Source organism: Cervus elaphus, chromosome 24 (genome assembly GCF_910594005.1).
Source record: "Cervus elaphus chromosome 24, mCerEla1.1, whole genome shotgun sequence".
NCBI lineage: Eukaryota > Metazoa > Chordata > Mammalia > Artiodactyla > Cervidae > Cervus > Cervus elaphus.
Genome location: NC_057838.1, coordinates 500,610 through 514,404, shown reverse-complemented (window position 1 = coordinate 514,404; position 13,795 = coordinate 500,610).

Genomic DNA, 13,795 nt, shown 5'->3' with positions numbered 1-13,795 from the left:
AGGGATCCTGAGGTCACTGTAGCAACACGAAAGAGCTCCGTGGACCAAAAATCAACTCGAGATGAGAGGTTAGTCCCTGGCTTCGACTCCAGAGGAATACCACCTTACCACAAGCACCTCAAGAGGAGGCTTCTCTCAGCTCTAGCTATGTGAGAGGGACCCTGAGTTTGTGGCCTCAAGTGGAATGGACACCGCGACGCCCTGACTCGAAATAAGGCCGAATATCCCTGCAGTGACTTGAATGCAGGCTCGTCTTGCATCTCCCAAGACGAAACGATGTCTGATTCCCCTGTGGAGACCACAGAGAAAAACCTAGTTCCCCACCTCATCGCGACCGGAGGCCTCACATCCTTTGAAAACTACAGAGGTACGCGGAGATCAGTGCCTCCAAAGGAGACGATGCCTGACTCCTCGTGAAACTTGATAGGAGTCCCAGGATTCCTGTGGCACGTGGAAAGGGACACTTGGTCTCCCGCCTCAGCTGGAGAGGCGTCCCAATTGCCCTGCCAAGCCTCGAGGAGAATCCCGAGTTGTCCCTCGCAACTAGGCAGGAGTCCTGACGTCGCTGAACAAACACGTGGGTGGAAGGGCCATCCCCGTCGTAACTCGAGAATATACCCCAGGTTCCCGCCGCAACTCGAGAAAAACCGTGAGACTTCCCCCTCACCGCAAGATGAGGCCCGATTCCCCTGCACTGCATTCAAAGCAATTCCGTGTTGCACATCAAACATGAAAGGAGCCTTGATTTCCTTGATGGCACTCCAGAGAAACCCCAAGAACACTGTTTCAAGGCTAGAGGGATCCTGAGGTCACTGTAGCAATAAGAAAGAGCTCCGTGGACCAAAAATCAACTCGAGATGAGAGGTTAGTCCCTGGCTTCGACTCCAGAGGAATACCACCTTACCACAAGCACCTCAAGAGGAGGCTTCTCTCAGCTCTAGCTATGTGAGAGGGACCCTGATTTTGCGGCCTCAAGTGGAATGGACACTGCGATGCCCTGACTCGAAATAACGCCGGATATCCCTGCAGTGACTTGAATGCAGGCTCGTCTTGCATCTCCCAAGATGAAAGGATGTCTGATTCCCCTGTGGAGACCACAGAGAAAGACCTAGTTCCCCACCTCATCGCGACCGGAGGCCTCACATCCTTTGAAAACTCCAGAGGTACGCGGAGATCAGTGCCTCCAAAGGAGACGATGCCTGACTCCTCGTGAATCTTCTTAGGAGTCCCAGGATTCCTGTGGCACGTGGAAAGGGACCCTTGGTCTCCCGCCTCAGCTGGAGAGGCGTCCCAATTGCCCTGCCAAGCCTCGAGGAGAATCCCGAGTTGTCCCTCGCAACTAGGCAGGAGTCCTGCCGTCGCTGAACAAACACGTGTGTGGAAGGGCCATCCCCGTCGTAACTCGAGAATATACCCCAGGTTCCCGCCGCAACTCGAGAAAAACCATGAGACTTCCCCCTCGCCGCGAGATGAGGCCCGATTCCCCTGCACTGCGTGCAGAGCAATTCCGTGTTGCACATCACACATGAAAGGGGCCTTGATTTCCTTGATGGCACTCCAGAGAAACCCCAAGAACACTGTTTCAAGGCTAGAGGGATCCTGAGGTCACTGTAGCAACACGAAAGAGCTCCGTGGACCATAAATCAACTGGAGATTAGAGGTTAGTCCCTGGCTTCGACTCCAGAGGAATACCACCTTACCACAAGCACCTCAAGAGGAGGCTTCTCTCAGCTCTAGGTATGTGAGAGGGACCCTGAGTTTGAGGCCTCAAGTGGAATAGACACCGCGATGCCCTGACTCGAAATAATGCCGGATATCCCTGCAGTGAATTGAATGCAGGCTAGTCTTGCATCTCCCAAGACGAAAGGATGTCTGAATCCCCTGTGGAGACCACAGAGAAAGACCTAGTTCCCCACCTCATCGTGACCGGAGGCCTCACATCCTTTGAAAACTCCAGAGGTACGCGGAGATCAGTGCCTCCAAAGGACACGATGCCTGACTCCTCGTGAAACTTGATAGGAGTCCCAGGATTCCTGTGGCACGTGGAAAGGGACCCTTGGTCTCCCGCCTCAGCTGGAGAGGCGTTCCAATTGCCCTGCCAAGCCTCGCGGAGAATCCCGAGTTGTCCCTCGCAACTAGGCAGGAGTCCTGCCGTCGCTGAACAAACACGTGGGTGGAAGGGCCATCCCCGTCGTAACTCGAGAATATACCCCAGGTTCCCGCCGCAACTCGAGAAAAACCATGAGACTTCCCCCTAGCCGCGAGATGAGGCCCGATTCCCCTGCACTGCGTGCAGAGCAATTCCGTGTTGCACATCACACATGAAAGGAGCCTTGATTTCCTTGATGGCACTCCAGAGAAACCCCAAGAACACTGTTTCAAGGCTACAGGCATCCTGAGGTCACTGTAGCAACACGAAAGAGCTCCGTGGACCAAAAATCAACTGGAGATGAGAGGTTAGTCCTTGGCTTCGACTCCAGAGGAATACCACCTTACCACAAGCACCTCAAGAGGAGGCTTCTCTCAGCTCTAGGTATGTGAGAGGGACCCTGAGTTTGCGGCCACAAGTGGAATGGACACCTCGATGCCCTGACTCGAAATAATGCCGGATATCCCTTCAGTGACTAGAATGCAAGCTCGTCTTGCATCTTCGAAGACGAAAGGATGTCTGAATCTCCTGTGGAGACCACAGAGAAAGACCTAGTTCCCCACCTCATCGTGACCGGAGGCCTCACATCCTTTGAAAACTCCAGAGGTACACGGAGATCAGTGCCTCCAAAGGAGACGATGCCTGACGCCTCGTGAAACTTGAGAGGAATCCCAGGAATCCTGTGGCACGTGGAAAGGGACCCTTGGTCTCCCGCCTCAGCTGGAGAGGCGTGCCAATTGCCCTGCCAAGTCTCGAGGAGAATCCCGGGGTGTGCCTCGCAACTAGGCAGGAGTCCTGACGTCGCTGAACAAACACGTGTGTGGAAGGGCCATCCCTGTCGTAACTCGAGAATATACCCCAGGTTCCCACCGCAACTCGAGAAAAACCATGAGATTTCCCCCTCGCTGCGAGATGAGGCCCGATTCCCCTGCACTGCGTGCAGAGCAATTCCGTGCTGCACACCACACATGAAAGGAGCCTTGATTTCCTTGATGGCACTCCTGAGAAACCCCAAGAACACTGTTTCAAGGCTAGAGGGATCCTGAGGTCACTGTAGCAACACGAAAGAGCTCCGGGGACCAAAAATCAACTCGAGATGAGAGGTTAGTCACTGGCTTCGACTCCAGAGGAATACCACCTTACCACAAGCACCTCAAGAGGAGGCTTCTCTCAGCTCTAGGTATGTGACAGGGACCCTGAGTTTGAGGCCTCAAGTGGAATAGACACCGCGATGCCCTGAATCGAAATAAGGCCGGATATCCCTGCAGTGAATTGAATGCAGGCTAGTCTTGCATCTCCCAAGACGAAAGGATGTCTGAATCCCCTGTGGAGACCACAGAGAAAGACCTAGTTCCCCACCTCATCGCGACCAGAGGCCTCACATCCTTTGAAAACTCCAGAGGTACGCGGAGATCAGTGCCTCCAAAGGAGACGATGCCTGACTCCTCGTGAAACTTGATAGGAATCCCAGGATTCCTGTGGCACGTGGAAAGGGACCCTTGGTCTCCCGCCTCAGCTGGAGAGGCGTTCCAATTGCCCTGCCAAGCCTCGAGGAGAATCCCGGGGTGTCCCTCGCAACTAGGCAGGAGTCCTGACGTCGCTGAACAAACACGTGGGTGGAAGGGCCATCCCCGTCGTAACTCGAGAATATACCCCAGGTTCCCGCCGCAACTCGAGAAAAACCATGAGACTTCCCCCTCGCCGCGAGATGAGGCCCGATTCCCCTGCACTGCGTGCAGAGCAATTCCGTGTTGCACATCACACATGAAAGGAGCCTTGATTTCCTTGATGGCACTCCAGAGAAACCCCAAGAACACTGTTTCAAGGCTACAGGCATCCTGAGGTCACTGTAGCAACACGAAAGAGCTCCGTGGACCAAAAATCAACTGGAGATGAGAGGTTAGTCCTTGGCTTCGACTCCAGAGGAATACCACCTTACCACAAGCACCTCAAGAGGAGGCTTCTCTCAGCTCTAGGTATGTGAGAGGGACCCTGAGTTTGTGGCCTCAAGTGGAATGGACACCGCGACGCCCTGACTCGAAATAAGGCCGAATATCCCTGCAGTGACTTGAATGCAGGCTCGTCTTGCATCTCCCAAGACTAAAGGATGTCTGAATCCCCTGTGGAGACCACAGAGAAAAACCTAGTTCCCCACCTCATCGCGAACGGAGGCCTCACATCCTTTGAAAACTACAGAGGTACGCAGAGATCAGTGCCTCCAAAGAAGACGATGCCTGACTCCTCGTGAAACTTGATAGGAGTCCCAGGATTCCTGTGGCACGTGGAAAGGGACACTTGGTCTCCCGCCTCAGCTGGAGAGGCGTCCCAAATGCCCTGCCAAGCCTCGAGGAGAATCCCGAGTTGTCCCTCGCAATTAGGCAGGAGTTCTGACGTCCCTGAACAAACACGTGGGTGGAAGGGCCATCCCCGTCGTAACTCGAGAATATACCCCAGGTTCCCGCCGCAACTCGAGAAAAACCATGAGGCTTCCCCCTCGCCGCAAGATGAGGCCCGATTTCCCTGCACTGCATTAAAAGCAATTCCGTGTTTCACATCAAACATGAAAGGAGCCTTGATTTCCTTGATGGCACTCCAGAGAAACCCCAAGAACACTATTTCAAGGCTAGAGGGATCCTGAGGTCACTGTAGAAACACAAAAGAGCTCCGTGGACCAAAAATCAACTCGAGATGAGAGGTTAGTCCCTGGCTTCGACTCCAAAGGAAACCACCTTACCACAAGCACCTCAAGAGGAGGTTTCTCTCAGCTCTAGGTATGTGAGAGGGACCCTGAGTTTGCAGCCTCAAGTGGAATGGACACCGCGATGCCCTGACTCGAAATAAGGCCGGATATCCCTGCAGTGACTTGAATGCAGGCTCGTCTTGCATCTCCCAAGAGGAAAGGATGTCTGAATCCCCTGTGGAGACCACAGAGAAGACCTAGTTCCCCACCTCATCGCGACCGGAGGCCTCACATCCTTTGAAAACTCCAGAGGTACGCGGAGATCAGTGCCTCCAAAGGACACGATGCCTGACTCCTCGTGAAACTTGATAGGAGTCCCAAGATTCCTGTGGCACGTGGAAAGGGACCCTTGATCTCCCGCCTCAGCTGGAGAGGCGTCCCAATTGCCCTGCCAAGCCTCGAGGAGAATCCCGAGTTGTCCCTCACAACTAGGCAGGAGTCCTGCCGTCGCTGAACAAACACTTCTGTGGAAGGGCCATCCCCGTCGGAACTCGAGAATATACCCCAGGTTCCCGCCGCAACTCGAGAAAAACCATGAGACTTCCCCCTCGCCGCGAGATGAGGCCCGATTCCCCTGCACTGCGTGCAGAGCAATTCCGTGTTGCACATCACACATGAAAGGAGCCTTGATTTCCTTGATGGCACTCCAGAGAAACCCCAAGAACACTGTTTCAAGGCTAGAGGGATCCTGAGGTCACTGTAGCAACACGAAAGAGCTCCGTGGACCAAAAATCAACTCGAGATGAGAGGTTAGTCCCTGGCTTCGATTCCAGAGGAATACCACCTTACCACAAGCACCTCAAGAGGAGGCTTCTCTCAGCTCTAGCTATGTGAGAGGGACCCTGAGTTTGCAGACTCAAATGGAATGGACACCGCGATGCCCTGACACAAAATAAGGCCGGATATCCCTGCAGTGACTTGAATGCAGGCTCGTCTTGCATCTCCCAAGACGAAAGGATGTCTGAATCCCCTGTGGAGACCACAGAGAAAGACCGAGTTCCCCACCTCATCGCGACCGGAGGCCTCACATACTTTGAAAACTACAGAGGTACGCGGAGATCAGTGCCTCCAAAGGAGACGATGCCTGACTCCTCGTGAAACTTCTTAGGAGTCCCAGGATTCCTGTGGCACATGGAAAGGGACCCTTGGTATCCCGCCTCAGCTGGAGAGGCGTCCCAATTGCCCTGCCAAGCCTCGAGGAGAATCCCGAGTTGTCCCTCGCAACTAGGCAGGAGTCCTGACGTCGCTGAACAAACACGTGGGTGGAAGGGCCATCCCCGTCGTAACTCGAGAATATACCCCAGGTTCCCGCCGCAACTCGAGAAAAACCGTGAGACTTCCCCCTCGCGGCAAGAAGAGGCCCGATTCCCCTGCACTGCATTCAAAGCAATTCCGTGTTGCACATCAAACATGAAAGGAGCCTTGATTTCCTTGATGGCACTCCAGAGAAACCCCAAGAACACTGTTTCAAGGCTAGAGGGATCCTGAGGTCACTGTAGCCACACGAAAGAGCTCCGTGGACCAAAAATCAACTCGAGATGAGAGGTTAGTCCCTGGCTTCGACTCCAGAGGAATACCACCTTACCACAAGCACCTCAAGAGGAGGCTTCTCTCAGCTCTAGGTATGTGAGAGGGACCCTGATTTTGCGGCCTCAAGTGGAATGGACACTGCGATGCCCTGACTCGAAATAAGGCCGGATATCCCTGCAGGGACTTGAATGCAGGCTCGTCTTGCATCTCCCAAGATGAAAGGATGTCAGATTCCCCTGTGGAGACCACAGAGAAAGACCTAGTTCCCCACCTCATCGCGACCGGAGGCCTCACATTATTTGAAAACTCCAGAGGTACGCGGAGATCAGTGCCTCCAAAGGAGACGATGCCTGACTCGTCGGAAAACTTCTTAGGAGTCCCAGGATTCCTGTGGCACGTGGAAAGGGACCCTTGGTCTCCCGCCTCAGCTGGAGAGGCGTCACAATTGCCCTGCCAAGCCTCGAGGAGAATTCCGAGTTGTCCCTCGCAACTAGGCAGGAGTCCTGACGTCGCTGGACAAACACGGGTGTGGAAGGGCCATCCCCATTGTAACTCGAGAATATACCCCAGGTTCCCACCGCACCTCGAGAAAAACCATGAGACTTCCCCCTCGCCGCAAGATGAGGCCCGATTCCCCTGCACTGCGTGCAGAGCAGTTTCGTGTTGCACATCACACATGAAAGGAGCCTTGATTTCCTTGATGGCACTCCAGAGAAACCCCAAGAACACTGTTTCAAGGCTAGAGGGATCCTGAGGTCACTGTAGCAACACGAAAGAGCTCCGTGGACCAAAAATCAACTCGAGATGAGAGGTTAGTCCCTGGCTTCGACTCCAGAGGAATACCACCTTACCACAAGCACCTCAAGAGGAGGCTTCTCTCAGCTCTAGCTATGTGAGAGGGACCCTGAGTTTGCGGCCTCAAGTGGAATGGACACTGTGATGCCCTGATGCGAAATAAGGCCGGATATCCCTGCAGTGACTTGAATGCAGGCTCGTCTTGCATCTCCCAAGATGAAAGGATGTCTGAATCCCCTGTGGAGACCACAGAGAAAGACCTAGTTCCCCACCTCATCTTGACCGGAGGCCTCACATCCTTTGAAAACTCCAGAGGTACGCGGAGAACAGTGCCTCCAAAGGAGATGATGCCTGACTCCTCGTGAAACTTGATAGGAGTCCCAGTATTCCTGTGGCACGAGGAAAGGGACACTTGGTCTCCCGCCTCAGCTGGAGAGGCGTACCAATTGCCCTGCCAAGCCTCGAGGAGAATCCCGAGTTGTCCCTCGCAACTAGGCAGGAGTCTTGCCGTCGCTGAACAAACACATGGGTGGAAGGGCCATCCCCGTCGTAACTCGAGAATATACCCCAGGTTCCCGCCGCAACTCGAGAAAAACCATGAGACTTCCCCCTCGCCGTGAGATGAGGCCCGATTCCCCTGCATTGCGTGCAGAGCAATTCCGTGTTGCACATCACACATGAAAGGAGCCTTGATTTCCTTGATGGCACTCCAGAGAAACCCCAAGAACACTGTTTCAAGGCTAGAGGTATCCTGAGGTCACTGTAGCAACACGAAAGAGCTCCGTGGACCAAAAATCAACTCGAGATGAGAGGTTAGTCCCTGGCTTCGACTCCAGAGGAATACCACCTTACCACAAGCACCTCAAGAGGAGGCTTCTCTCAGCTCTAGCTATGTGAGAGGGACCCTGAGTTTGTGGCCTCAAGTGGAATGGACACCGCGACGCCCTGACTCGAAATAAGGCCGGATATCCCTGCAGTGACTTGAATGCAGGCTCGTCTTGCATCTCCCAAGACGAAAGGATGTCTGAATCCCCTGTGGAGACCACAGAGAAAGACCTAGTTCCCCACCTCATCGCGACCGGAGGCCTCACATCCTTTGAAAACTCCAGAGGTACGCGGAGATCAGTGCCTCCAAAGAAGACGATGCCTGACTCCTCGTGAAACTTGATAGGAGTCCCAGGATTACTGTGGCACGTGGAAAGGGACACTTGGTCTCCCGCCTCAGCTGGAGAGGCGTCCCAAATGCCCTGCCAAGCCTCGAGGAGTATCCCGAGTTGTCCCTCGCAACTAGGCAGGAGTTCTGACGTCCCTGAACAAACACGTGGGTGGAAGGGCCATCCCCGTCGTAACTCGAGAATATACCCCAGGTTCCCGCCGCAACTCAAGAAAAACCATGAGACTTCCCCCTCGCCGCAAGATGAGGCCCGATTCCCCTGCACTGCGTGCACAGCAATTTCGTGTTGCACATCACACATGAAAGGAGCCTTGATTTCCTTGATGGCACTCCAGAGAAACCCCAAGAACACTGTTTCAAGGCTAGAGGGATCCTGAGGTCACTGTAGCCACACGTAAGAGCTCCGTGGACCAAAAATCAACTCGAGATGAGAGGTTAGTCCCTGGCTTCGATTCCAGAGGAATACCACCTTACCACAAGCACCTCAAGAGGAGTCTTCTCTCAGCTCTAGCTATGTGAGAGGGACCCTGAGTTTGTGGCCTCAAGTGGAATGGACACCGCGATGCCCTGACTCGAAATAAGGCCGGATATCCCTGCAGTGACTTGAATGCAGGCTCGTCTTGCATCTCCCAAGACGAAAGGATGTCTGAATCCCCTGTGGAGACCACAGAGAAAGACCTAGTTCCCCAAATCATCGCGACCGGAGGCCTCACATCCTTTGAAAACTCCAGAGGTACGCGGAGATCAGTGCCTCCAAAGGAGACGATGCCTGACTCCTCGTGAAACTTCTTAGGAGTCCCAGGATTCCTGTGGCACATGGAAAGGGACCCTTGGTCTCCCGCCTCAGCTGGAGAGGCGTCCCAATTGCCCTGCCAAGCCTCGAGGAGAATCCCGAGTTGTCCCTCACAACTAGGCAGGAGTCCTGACTTCGCTGAACAAACACGTGTGTGGATGGGCCATCCCCATCGTAACTCGAGAATATACCCCAGGTTCCCGCCGCAACTCGAGAAAAACCGTGAGAATTCCCCCTCGCCGCAAGATGAGGCCCGATTCCCCTGGACTGCATTAAAAGCAATTCCGTGTTGCACATCACACATGAAAGGAGCCTTGATTTCCTTGATGGCACTCCAGAGAAACCCCAAGAACACTGTTTCAAGGCTAGAGGGATCCTGAGGTCACTGTAGCAACACGAAAGAGCTCCGGGGACCAAAAATCAACTCGAGATGAGAGGTTAGTCCCTGGCTTCAACTCCAGAGGAATACCACCTTACCACAAGCACCTCAAGAGGAGGCTTCTCTCAGCTCTAGCTATGTGAGAGGGACCCTGAGTTTGTGGCCTCAAGTGGAATGGACACCGCGAAGCCCTGACTCGAAATAAGGCCGGATATCCCTGCAGTGATTTGAATGCAGGCTCGTCTTGCATCTCCCAAGACGAAAGGATGTCTGAATCCCCTGTGGAGATCACAGAGAAAAACCTTGTTTTCCACCTCATCGCGACCGGAGGCCTCACATCCTTTGAAAACTACAGAGGTACGCGGAGATCAGTGCCTCCAAAGAAGATGATGCCTGACTCCTCGTGAAACTTGATAGGAGTCCCAGGATTACTGTGGCACGTGGAAAGGGACACTTGGACTACCGCCTCAGCTGGAGAGGCGTCCCAATTGCCCTGCCAAGCCTCGAGGAGAATCCCGAGTTGTCCCTCGCAACTAGGCAGGAGTTCTGACGTCCCTGAACAAACACGTGGGTGGAAGGGCCATCCCCGTCGTAACTCGAGAATATACCCCAGGTTCCCGCCGCAACTCGAGAAAAACCATGAGACTTCCCCCTCGCCGCAAGATGAGGCCTGATTCCCCTGCACTGCGTGCAGAGCAATTCCGTGTTGCACATCACACATGAAAGGAGCCTTGATTTCCTTGATGGCACTCCAGAGAAAACCCAAGAACACTGTTTCAAGGCTAGAGGGATCCTGAGGTCACTGTAGCAACACGAAAGAGCTCCGTGGACCAAAAATCAACTCGAGATGAGAGGTTAGTCCCTGGCTTCGACTCCAGAGGAAACCACCTTACCACAAGCACCTCAAGAGGAGGCTTCTCTCAGCTCTAGGTATGTGAGAGGGACCCTGAGTTTGTGGCCTCAAGTGGAAGGACACCGCGATGCCCTGACTCGAAATAAGGCCGGATATCCCTGCAGTGACGTGAATGCAGGCTCGTCTTGCATCTCCCAAGACGAAAGAATGTCTGAATCCCCTGTGGAGACCACAGAGAAAGACCTAGTTCCCCACCTCATCGCGACCGGAGGCCTCACATACTTTGAAAACTCCAGAGGTACACTGAGATCAGTGCCTCCAAAGGAGACGATGCCTGACTCCTTGTGAAGCTTGATAGGAGTCCCAGGATTCCTGTGGCACGTGGAAAGGGACCCTTGGTCTCCCGCCTCAGCTGGAGAGGCGTCCCAATTGCCCTGCCAAGCCTCGAGGAGAATCCCGAGTTGTCCCTCGCAACTAGGCAGGAGTCCTGCCGTCGCTGAACAAACACGTGGGTGGAAGGGCCATCCCCGTCTTAACTCGAGAATATACCCCAGGTTCCCGCCGCAACTCGAGAAAAACCATGAGACTTCCCCCTCACCGCAAGATGAGGCCCGATTCCCCTGCACTGCATTCAAAGCAATTCCGTGTTGCACATCACACATGAAAGGAGCCTTGATTTCCTTGATGGCACTCCAGAGAAACCCCAAGAACACTGTTTCAAGGCTGGAGGGATCCTGAGGTCAGTGTAGCAACACGAAAGAGCTCCGTGGACTAAAAATCAACTCGAGATGAGAGGTTCGTCCCTGGCTTCGACTCCAGAGGAATACCACCTTACCACAAGCACCTCAAGAGGAGGCTTCTCTCAGCTCTAGGTATTTGAGAGGGACCCTGATTTTGCTGCCACAAGTGGAATGGACACTGCGATGCCCTGACACGAAATAAGGCCGGATATCCCTGCAGTGACTTGAATGCAGGCTCGTCTTGCATCTCCCGAGATGAAAGGATGTCTGAATCCCCTGTGGAGACCACAGAGAAAGACCTAGTTCCCCACCTCATCGCGACCGGAGGCCTCACATCCTTTGAAAACTCCAGAGGTACGCGCAGATCAGTGACTCCAAAGGAAACGATGCCTGACTCCTCGTGAAACTTGATAGGAGCCCCAGGATTCCTGTGGCACGTGGAAAGGGACACTCGGTCTCCCGCCTCAGCTGGAGAGGCGTCCCAATTGCCCTGCGAAGCCTCGAGGAGAATCCCGAGTTGTCCCTCGCAACTAGGCAGGAGTCCTGACATCGCTGAACAAACACGTGTGTGGAAGGGCCATCCCCGTCGTAACTCGAGAATATACCCCAGGTTCCCGCCGCAACTCGAGAAAAACCATGAGACTTCCCCCTCGCCGCGAGATGAGGCCCGATTCCCCTGCTCTGCATGCAGAGCAATTCCGTGTTGCACATCACACATGAAAGGAGCCTTGATTTCCTTGATGGCACTCCAGAGAAACCCCAAGAACACTGTTTCAAGGCTAGAGGGATCCTGAGGTCACTGTAGGAACACGAAAGAACTCCGTGGACCAAAAATCAACTGGAGATGAGAGGTTAGTCCCTGGCTTCGACTCCAGAGGAATACCACCTTACCACAAACACGTCAAGAGCAGGCTTCTCTCAGCTCTAGGTATGTGAGAGGGACCCTGAGTTTGCGGCCTCAAGTGGAATGGACACCGCGATGCCATGACTCGAAATAAGGCCGGATATCCCTGCAGTGACTTAAATGCAGGCTCGTCTTGCATCTCCGAAGATGAAAGGTTGTCTGAATCTTCTGTGGAGACCACAGAGAAAGACCTAGTTCCCCACCTCATCGTGACCGGAGGCCTCACATCCTTTGAAAACTCCAGAGGTACGCGGAGATCAGTGCCTCCAAAGGAGACGATGCCTGACTCCTCATGAAACTTGATAGGAGTCCCAGGATTCCTGTGGCACGTGGAAAGGGACCCTTGGTCTCATGCCTCAGCTGGAGAGGCGTCCCAATTGCCCTGCCAAGCCTCGAGGAGAATCCCGAGTAGTCCCTCGCAAGTAGGAAGGAGTCCTGACGTCGCTGAACAAACACGTGGTTGGAAGGGACATCCCCATCGTAACTCGAGAATATACCCCAGGTTCCCGCCCCAACTCGACAAAAACCATGAGACGTCCCCTCGCCACGAGATGAGGCCCGATTCCCCTGCACTGCGTGCAGAGCAATTCCGTGTTGCACATCACACATGAAAGGAGCCTTGATTTCCTTGATGGCACTCCAGAGAAACCCGAAGAACACTGTTTCAAGGCTAGAGGTATCCTGAGGTCACTGTAGCAACACGAAAGAGCTCCGTGGACCAAAAATCAACTCGAGATGAGAGGTTAGTCCCTGGCTTCGACTTCAGAGGAAACCACCTTACCACAAGCACCTCAAGAGGAGGCTTCTCTCAGCTCTAGGTATGTGAGAGGGACCCTGAGTTTGCGGCCTCAAGTGGAATGGACACTGCGATGCCCTGACGCGAAATAACGCCGGATATCCCTGCAGTGACTTGAATGCAGGCTCGTCTTGCATCTCCCAAGACGAAAGGATGTCTGAATCCCCTGTGGAGACCACAGAGAAAGACCTAGTTCCCCACCTCATCGCGACCGGAGGCCTCACATCCTTTGAAAACTCCAGAGGTACGCGGAGATCAGTGCCTCCAAAGGAGACGATGCCTGACTCCTCGTGAAACTTGATAGGAGTCCCAGGATTCCTGTGGAACGTGGAAAGGGGCCCTTGGTCTCCCGCCTCAGCTGGAGAGGCGTCCCAATGGCCCTGCCAAGCCTCTAGGAGAATCCCGAGTTGTCCCTCGCAACTAGGCTGGAGTCCTAACGTCGCTGATCAAACACGTGTGTGGAAGGGCCATCCCCGTCGTAACTCGAGAATATACCCCAGGTTCCCGCCGCAACTCGAGAAAAACCATGAGACTTCCCCCTCGCCGCGAGATGAGGCCCGATTCCCCTGCACTGCGAGCAGAGCAGTTCCGTGTTGCACATCACACATGAAAGGAGCCTTGATTTCCTTGATGGCACTCCAGAGAAACCCCAAGAATACTGTTTCAAGGCTAGAGGGTTCCTGAGGTCACTGTAGCAACTCGAAAGAGGTCCGTGGACCACAAATCAACTGGAGATGAGAGGTTAGTCCATGGCTTCGACTCCAGAGGAATACCACCTTACCACAAGCACCTCAAGAGGAGACTTCTCTCAGCTCTAGGTATGTGAGAGGGACCCGGAGTTTGCGGCCTCAAGTGGAATGGACACTGCGATGCCCTGACTCGAAATAAGGCCGGATATCCTGCAGTGACTTGAATGCAGCCTCGTCTTGCATCTCCGAAGAC